Here is a 9,749-nt window from a genome sequence, read left to right as displayed (position 1 = left end):
CTATCTCCTCTCTTTCTCTCTCTGTCTCTCTCTCTCTCTCTCTCCCCTCCCCCTCATTCTCTCCTCTCTCTGTCTCCAAAAGCCTAGTTTAACTTTGCCTAAACCCTAGTTCGACGTCGATCTCGGATTGCATCGCTCTCGCTTAAACCCTAGATAGCGGTGGTGACGATAGCTGTGACGACGATGTCGATGATTGGAACGATGAAGGATCCGAAGGTCTAGATTCTCAGGTATGGATTCCAAAGGCTGAGATCGGCCGGGTCGATCCCGATCGAGAGATCGGCTAGGGTTTTGTCGGTGCCCTCTTCGTCCTCGTCATCACCGCAGTTGTCACCGTAAGATTTTTGATAACTTCGCTTAATTTGGTAATTTTTGTTGCTACTTTATTGATTTCATTATTGTCGGATTTAGGATTGTGTTCTGATTTAATAGTTTGGTGCACGTGAATAAAACATTACATTTTCTAAATAAAGTAAGCATGTCTTTGAAATGATGCCCTACCTAAAATTTAGGACAAATTTTCAAAAGGGTCCTATTTGGACATTTAATCCCAAAAACCAACTCATTTCACATTTATTTTCAAAAATCGACCTGGTTTCAGCCTCAGCGCTGAAACCAGATCGTTTTTTATAAAAAACTTCATAAACTTCACGGGACTTCAAGTCCCGTGAGGTTTAGCAGGTATTTAACCAACCTACTAAACTTCACGGGACTTGAAGTCCCGTGAAGTCTGTTATACTTTCCAAAACACCATGGGACTATAAGTCCCGTGAAGTTACAGGCGAATTTCCAGTGAGCCAACTCTTTGGAAAATTGTTCACTACAACTACACGGGAGTTGAAGTCCTGTGGAGTTTTGGCCACACCTATATAAGGCGCAGACCCCCATGCTCTCACCTAACCACGATGAGTTTATCTTATAAAACCTTAGTGTCCAATCTACATTCGGAAGATTGCAGTGTAAACAATCCCTTATGTCATGTATGTTGGGGATTTGACCTATCTAAAACCTGTCAAATGAACCCTCTAGCGGAATGTGCCTGATAATCACATTTTATTATAATTTTATACTCTCATTATCTATTTTTAATGAATTAATATACCACTAATAATTTTTTATCTTTATTTGCAGGTTAATCAAGAATAAAATCCAAGATCTCATCTCTCAATAAAAATCCATGAATTAAATAAAGAACACAAGCAAGAACCAAAAAACCTAAGCCCAGAATCAAGCCGAGTAGCCTGTAGAAGCCGGAGAAAAAAAAATTAAATATGAAAAAATGCATTCAAGATGGTTGGCCGCAAAGAAACGATAATATCTCTCAATCTGGAAGACGGAATTTAACATATAATATATGAAAATCACCTATCTCGACGAGACGAAGCCATCCGTGAAGGCAGAATTTTTATAGGACATCGATGTTAGTATCGATGCCGGGATCGATGCCAGCATCGATACTGACAATTCTGTTACGAATTAAGGGCTGATTTTTGATGGTTTTGGATAAGATTTCAATCCAATGGCTCACATTCATTGATGTTTACTATAAGTAGGGGTAGAGAGTGAGGGGTTGAGGGTGTGAAAAATTTTGTAACTCCATTTGGAGAGGAGAGTTACTCTTTAATTGAGAAGACCTTCGAATTTTGTAACTTTTCGTTACAACAATAAAAGAATTTTTTCACCTCTTCATATTTTTCTTATCTTCTTTTTGTTTGATTATGAAGATGAAGATGAAGATCAAGAGTGAGGTTTGCTTTCATCTTGAGGCTAGAACCCTCTTGGGTGGTAAATTTCCTCTTTGTTAATATTTTTATCTTTTTATTTTCTCGCTTAAATAGCCAAGAGGCTAGAACCCTCTTGCCTTAGATTTATTTCATGCTCTTATAGAGTAGATTTATTTTATGCTTATAGAGTAGATTTATTTTTTTACATTTAATTCTTATAATTTATTTTGTAGTTTAGTTTTTGTAATTTATTTTATAGTTATATTTTATTTTCTTGCACTATTCACTTTGAGGCTAGAGCCCTCTTGGGATTAGTTTTTATTTTCCTTTATTTTCATATTCTTTGATGCGCCTTGAGGCTAGAACCCTCTAGGGAATTGCCTTTTCTTTTGAGGTGGGTTTAATTCTAGATTCCTCATATCTTTAATTGAACCATCGTTCTTTTCTTTCTTTATTTTTTATTTTCTTTTATTTTCTTGATTTTTATTTCCTTCATTTTCTTTTCTTTCCTTGTGATTTTATTTATTCTTTATCTATTACTCTCAATATAATTTTTTTACACACAATCATTCTCATTCTCTTCATCCCTCCAAAATCACATCTATCATCACTCCTATTTGTCACGCACACAACATACGAACCGATTCTAATAATTTGCTACAAACACCTTCCTCGTGGGATCGATAATTTTTTATATTATAACTTGATTAATTGTGCACTTATAATTTTTGGTATATGTTTATGTCGTATCAAGTTTTTGGCGTCGTTTCCGGGGAATGTGCTAAGTAGGATTTTATTATTTTGGTTCTTTAACTTGTGTGTTTTCTTGTGAAGGAACTGCTTGGAGCTTAAAAATCTTGGATTAGAGATCAAGAACTTGAAGAATTGCTTTTGGATAACTCTTCTTTCTAGAATTTTCAATTCCACCCTTTAGCTACTTCTTCATAATTAGAGACGATTAGGACTAAAAAAAAGATTTTATTTTTGTCAACCCTAATAAAATCCACCCTCCACTTGGACATTTACTAAAAAAATAATAAATTCAAATAATATTCCCCATTCTCATAGTTGTTTGATTGTTAACCCTAATAAAAAAAAATTCTTTTTACCATCCTTTTAGTCGCTTTTAATTCATAGGGTTGCATTGCATATAGTTAGTAGGAATTCACCAAAGTGATTTGAGTTCATAGGGTTGCATTGCATATAGTTAGTAGGAATTCACCAAAGTGATTTGAGCATCTTGATTTGGCACATACTTAAAAATATTTTGCATATAGTTAGTAGGAATTCACCAAAGTGATTTGAGCATCTTGATTTGGCACATACTTAAAAATATTTTTAAGGAAAAAACCCCATAATCAAGATAAGGTGAGGGATTTCATCACCTTTTTCTTAGCCCACAAATCATTAATTCCTCACTACACAAACCTAAGCCTTCTTAAAACTCATTAGACGTTGGCTACTAAGGACTCAAGCTCAATAAGGAATAAAAATCCCTAACTAAACTGGTTCAAGTTTACTTGGATTAGTTGGTGTCTAAGGCAATGTTTAAGGGTTGCGTAAAGCGCTCCACAAGGAACGAGGTACTTAATTGATCTCTGGTCACCCTCTAGTACTATCCTTACCTGGCTAACTACCCGAGTAAAACTTTAATCTAAAAGTGTGATTGAAAAGTGATTTAAAAGTGATTGTTTTTTATTTGTTTTAGTTAGGATTTTCCTTTATTTTTTTCTTCTTCTTCTCATAATCTAAAACAACTAATTTTTTCCCTTAAAAAAATTATAAAAAGAATTTGTTTTGATGTATGTGAACGTGGATTAGGGATAATACACATCGATTAATTCGCTTTGAACCAATCATAGAAATAGCGTATCCTATGGATTAGGGATAATACACATCGATTAATTCGCTTTGAACCAATCATAGAAATAGCGTATCCTAATCCACCCGTTCTTCAAGATATGGAACCAATCATAGAAATAGCGTATCCTAATCCACCCGTTCTTCAAGATATGTGCTATCCCACTAGGAATACAATTCCCTCTTGCATTAGGCTCCCCGAGGCAAATAGAACTAACTTTGAGCTTCGACCGTACTATATCAACATGCTTCCAAAATTTCTAGGGAATGAAACTGAAGATGTATATATTTTTATCTCAGAATTTGAGGAAGTATGTATGATCAAAATTTCTAGGGAATGAAACTGAAGATGTATATATTTTTATCTCAGAATTTGAGGAAGTATGTATGATGATTAAAATGAGAGAATTAACTGAAGATGCAGTCAAACTCAGATTTATTCCTTTTACCCTCAAAGACAAAGCAAAAAAATGGCTATACAGCTTACTCATAAATTCCATCATAACTTGGGAGGAATTTATCACCGTTTTTCTCAAGAAAATTTTCCCAATTCATAAAATGGTTAAGCTTAGAAATAGCAATCAAAATTTTAAAATTGTCACAGGGGAGCCATTCTGGAAGTATTTTGATAGGTTTAAAGATCTTCTCGTCCAATGTCCTCATCACGGTCTAGAAAAATGACGATTATGCTAAATCATCTACGAAGGATTGGATTATTCTTCAAAGACTTCCTTAGAATCGATGTGCCAAGAGGAATTCATGAAGAAAAATGCTGATGAAGCTTGGGAGTTTTTAGAGAGTCTGTCTGAAAAAACCATGCAGTGGGAACATTGTGATGATAAGGTTTCGTCAGTTTCCCAACCTAAGTCTAGTGGTCTTTCTTTAGAGTCGAACATTGCCTCCAAAGTAAAGATGGCGATAATTCTGCGAAGGTTAGAAGCCATAGAAATTAAGGAACTAGCTCCAGCCCAAATTAATCAAGTTTCTACCCCAGGTTGTCATAACTATCAATCTCCTGCCCATGTTTCAGAGGAATGCCCTCTCCTAAGAAATACCCATTCATTAGAACAGATGAACGCTGCATTCTAACATCCAATGAATGATCCATTTTCTCCAACCTCCAATCTAAGTTAGAGAAATCATCCTAATTTCGCATGGAATCAATGAAGTCTCCAAGGGAATCAAAATTTCAATCCCACTTCAAACTAACACTTTCCTAGGGGGAACACAATTCCTTTCAATTCTCAACCCAATTTTCAACAACCAAATATGTCGTATCCAAATCAATCTCCTCATCATCAAGCTGTAAATCACACTCCTCCAAATTCAGTACATGATAAACGTCTCAATGTCTTGGAAAAGGGTTTGAAAACTATAATTAAGGCATCTACACAAACCACGAATATGTTGACTCAAACATCCAACACTCTGAATTCCTTTATGCAATCAACCGGACAAATACTCAATTCCAACACTCAAGCCATAGCTAGATTAGAATCCCAACTTGGTCACCTAGCTAGTGCCGTGAGTGAAAGAGAGAGAGAAAATTTTTCGAGTCAACCCGTGGTCAAACCTAAGGACACAGGATGCAGTTCATTCTATGAAGCTCAAGTGAATGAAATCCATTCACTTCGGTCTGGTAGACATGTCGATAATCAAGTGAGAACTCCTCCAAGTCAAACTCTTGATTCAGTATAAATTCCTTCTCCTACTCCTTTTGATGAATTTATTCAGTAATCACCCTTCTCAAATGACCAAGAACCTAAACCCGAACCTAAGCCTGTTTTTGATAGGTTTAGACCAGTTGCTCCCTTTCCAGATAGACTCAGGCCTAGGAAACACTCCCCTCAAGATTTTGATAGGTTTAGACCAGTTGCTCCCTTTCCAGATAGACTCAGGCCTAGGAAACACTCCCCTCAAGAGGAGAAGATCCTAGATCCCTTTCCAGATAGACTCAGGCCTAGGAAACACTCCCCTCAAGAGGAGAAGATCCTAGAAATATTCAAGAAGGTTAAGGTCAACATTCCTCTCTTAGATGTAATTGAACAAATATCATCTTATGCTAAATTTTAAAAAAATTATGCACTAAGAAGAGGAGAATAAATGTTTCAAAGAAAGTCTTTTTGGCCGCCAATATCAGTGATATGCTCTAAAATCCCATACATTTAAAACGTAAAGATCCAGGTTCCCCCATCATTTCATGTGTCATTGGTAATACTCACATTGATAAGGCGTTTTTAGACTTAGGATCCAGTGTCAATTTGCTTCCATATTCAGTCTACCAGTAATTAGGTCTAGGTGTACTAAAACTAACCCGATGCACCTTATAATTAGCTGATAGATCTGTCAAGGTCCCTATGGGTGAGTTAGAGAATGTTCTGATTAAGGTTAGCGATTTTATTTTTCCAGTAGATTTTGTAGTATTGGAAACACAGCCCGTTTCCAATCTCAAAGGACAGACACATGTCATCTTAGGACGACCATTCTTAGCCACTTCTAATGCTCTCATTAACTATAGAACTAGTCAAATGAAGCTGTTCTTTGGGAATTTGACTGCTTATCTTAACATTTTCAATCCAGGGGACCAATCAAATAATCAGCCTCTAGAAATAAATTACATTCAGGAAAGATCAGAAGAAGAAGAAGAAGAAGAAGAGTCATATTTGAGTTTTGAAGAAATTTTTGGTGAGGATTTGGAGTTTTTAGAAAAAGCAGATCAGGTACTTGAGAATAATGAAACTGTGTTAAACATTTGCTGTTTTGAATTGAATTGTGAAGAACTCTTTCTTGACGAGCTTAGATTTTTGGAAAATAAACAACCAAATTTTTATACCTCAACTTTGAATCTTGAGGTTGAGGAAGTTGTTAAAGAAGAATTGGTTGCTAGAATACAAAACTTCACAAATCAAAGGTTGAGGAAGTTGTTAAAGAAGAATTGGTTGCTAGAATACAAAACTTCACAAATCAAGAGTCTAAGTTCATTAAGAAATTCAATTAAAGAAGAATTGGTTGCTAGAATACAAAACTTCACAAATCAAGAGTCTAAGTTCATTAAGAAATTCAAGAGTCTAAGTTCATTAAGAAATTCAAAATGCATAACACCAATAATATCTACCTTACATTGTTTCAAGAATCATTGAACACTCCGGAGTGCTTGGAATTTTAGCACATTGTTGATTATATCATTCTAAATTTATTTAAAATTCGGGGAAGAATTTTTAACAATAAGGTAGGATTCAATGTAGAATACAAGTTCTTCATGTTGAACACTTTATTCTACATTGTTTGTTTTGTTTATTTCAGAATAATAAAAAGAATTTATTCTTCTCTCGTTTGAGAGTTTCTTGTTCAGTTGAAAAAAAGAGAAAAAAGAGAAAAAAAAGAAAAGAGAGAAAAGAAAAGAAAAAAATTCAAAAAAAAAGAAGAAGAATAAAATTTTGATTTCATCCTCCTCAGACCAAAGGTAATTGCAGATTTTTATCAGCCGACCAAATATAAGTGTTTCACTTCTTATCTGTTTTACTTTGTGTATCATAGAGTTTGCATTGATGACAATACAGAATTTAGGCGTGGGGGTGAGAATTAGTTATTTTTTTCCTCTTTATTTTACATTTTAGTTGCATTTTTGATATTTTTAAATTTTTTTTTAAATTATTGTTGCTTGCCAAATTGATAGAGTTAAGTAATAATTGATTTATTTGATAAATTTTAAATTTTCTAATCCCTATGTTATTATTTACTTTAAGTTCACCTTTTATGATAACTCTAAATAAATTTTTTAAGAAATAATTTTTAAAGTAGTATACTTTACTTAAGCCTTAACTTAGACTTTTATTTAAAATAATGGAATTTCTGCATGCTTAGCTTAGAGTTGAAAATAATTTTTCAAAGTATCTTGATTTACATATTTTTTAGAATATATATACAAATATAAAAAAACTAACATTGCAAAAGAAGAGTGCGAAAAATGGGCACAAAAAAAATTCTTGAATTTAAGGTGCTTCTATCTTATATAGCCTAAGCTGACCGAGTAATTAAGCCCAATGAGTATTTCTATATTTAATGACCTAAGCCCAATTGGGTTAGGATCCATTGATCCAAAACTCGTTAAATAGTCACTTAGAATGCCCATTAAAGTAGAAAAAATCACCAAGGAAGAAAGAGTTAAAAAAATTAATAATAGTAATAATAAAATACTAACAAATGTTATATATATAGTATATATGGCATTGAAAAATATTTCTGATCAAGCAACTTGAATATTATTTTAAAAAAAGAATTAGCATGTTCTTTTTAAAACTTTTAAATTAAATTTCTAAGTTTGGCTTGGTTTTGTATTACAATAATGAGAAGATTTTCTAGGAAATTCACTTCGGTGTTATATATAAAAACATTTTCTTGAGTAATAACTAGCTTCAATTAGATTGTCTAAATTTATCAAGTAATTTTAGTTATTTACTGACATCTTTAAATTGGCAAGTTGACCGAATTTTATGGGTATATTCACTACAAACCCTCATGAGACTACAACTCGTCCTCTAAGGTAACCTAGGGGTTTAAAGGCTTGTTGTATGCACTAAATACAACCGTGATTCCTGCGAAAGTGAGTTAGAATTTTCTTTTTCTTTCTTTGCTAGAGGACTAGCAAAAGTTTAGGTGCTTTTTCTTTCTTTGCTAGAGGACTAGCAAAAGTTTAGGTGTGGGGATATTTAATAATCATATTTTATTATAATTTTATATCCTCATTATCTATTTTTAATGAATTAATATACCACTAATAATTGTTTTTAACTTTAATTGTAGGTTAATCAAGAATAAAACCCAAGATCTCTTCTCTCAATAAAAAACCCATGAATTAAATAAAGAACACAAGCAAGAGCCAAAAAATCCCAAGCCCAGAATCAAGCCGAGTAGCATGTAGAAGCCGAAGAAAAAAAAATCAAATATGAAAAAAATGTATTCAAGATAGTTGGCCGTAAAGAAACGATAATATCTCTTAATCCGGAAGGCGGAATTTAATATATAATATATGAAAATCTTCTATCTCGACAAGACGAAGCCATCCGTGAAGGTAGAATTTTGATAAGACATCGATGCTAGCATCAATACCAGCATCGATACTGATAATTCTGTTACGAATTAAGGGCTGATTTTTGATGGTTTTGGATAAGATTTCAATCCAAGGGCTCACATTCATTGATGTTTACTATAAACAAGGGTAGAGAGTGAGGGGTTGAGGGTATGAAAAATTTTATAACTCCATTTGGAGAGGAGGGTTACTCTTTAATTGAGAATACCTTCGAATTTTGTAACTTTTTGTTACAATCAATAAAAGAATTTTTTACCTCTTCATAATTTTCTTTTCTTCTCTTTGTTTGATGATGAAGATGAAGATGGGATGAAGATGAAGATCAAGAGTGAGGTTTGCTTTCATCTTAAGGCTAGAACCCTCTTGGGTGGTAAATTTCCTCTTTGTTAATATTTTTATCTTTTTATTTTCTTGCTTAAATAGTCAAGAGGCTAGAATCCTCTTGCCTTAGATTTAATTCATGCTATTATAGAGTAGATTTATTTTATGCTTATAGAGTAGATTTATTTTTTCGTATTTAATTCTTGTAATTTATTTTATAGTTTAGTTTTTGTAATTTATTTTGTAGTTATATTTTATTTTCTTATACTATTCACCTTGAGACTAGAACCCTCTTGGGATTAGTTTTTATTTTTTTTTATTTTCTTATTCTTTGATTCGCCTTGAGGCTAGAACCCTCTAGGGAATTGCCTTTTCTTTTGAGGTGGGTTTAATTCTAAATTCCTCATATCTTTAATTGAACCCTCATTCTTCTTTCTTTATTTTTCTTTTTCTTTTATTTTCTTGATTTTTATTTCCTTCATTTTCCTTTCTTTCCTTGTGATTTCATTTATTTTTTATCTATCACTCTCAATATTATTTTTTACACATAATCATTCTTATTCTCTCCATCTCTCCACAATCACATCTATCATCACTCCTATTTGTCAAGCACACAACATACGAACCGATTCTAATAATTTCGTACAAACACCTTCCTCGTGGGATCGATAACTTTTTATACTATAACTTGATTAATTGTGCACTTGTAATTTTTGCTATATGTTTATGTCGCATCACTGCGGCTGGCAATCCCC

The 9,749-nt window shown here is 33.3% G+C and overlaps 1 protein-coding gene across 1 annotated transcript in view; it reads right to left on the bottom strand.

Annotated features, from left to right (window-relative positions):
• The window catches only part of LOC109841908 (ribose-phosphate pyrophosphokinase 1-like), a 32,165-nt gene that overhangs the window by 18,161 nt on the left and 4,255 nt on the right, over nucleotides 1-9,749 (bottom strand).

The sequence above is a fragment of the Asparagus officinalis genome, chromosome 5 (genome assembly GCF_001876935.1).
Source record: "Asparagus officinalis chromosome 5, Aspof.V1, whole genome shotgun sequence".
In the NCBI taxonomy this organism is placed as follows: Eukaryota; Viridiplantae; Streptophyta; class Magnoliopsida; order Asparagales; family Asparagaceae; genus Asparagus; species Asparagus officinalis.
The sequence above is the reverse complement of the archived record's forward strand: the minus strand, read 5'-3'. Positions and strand labels throughout refer to the sequence as shown.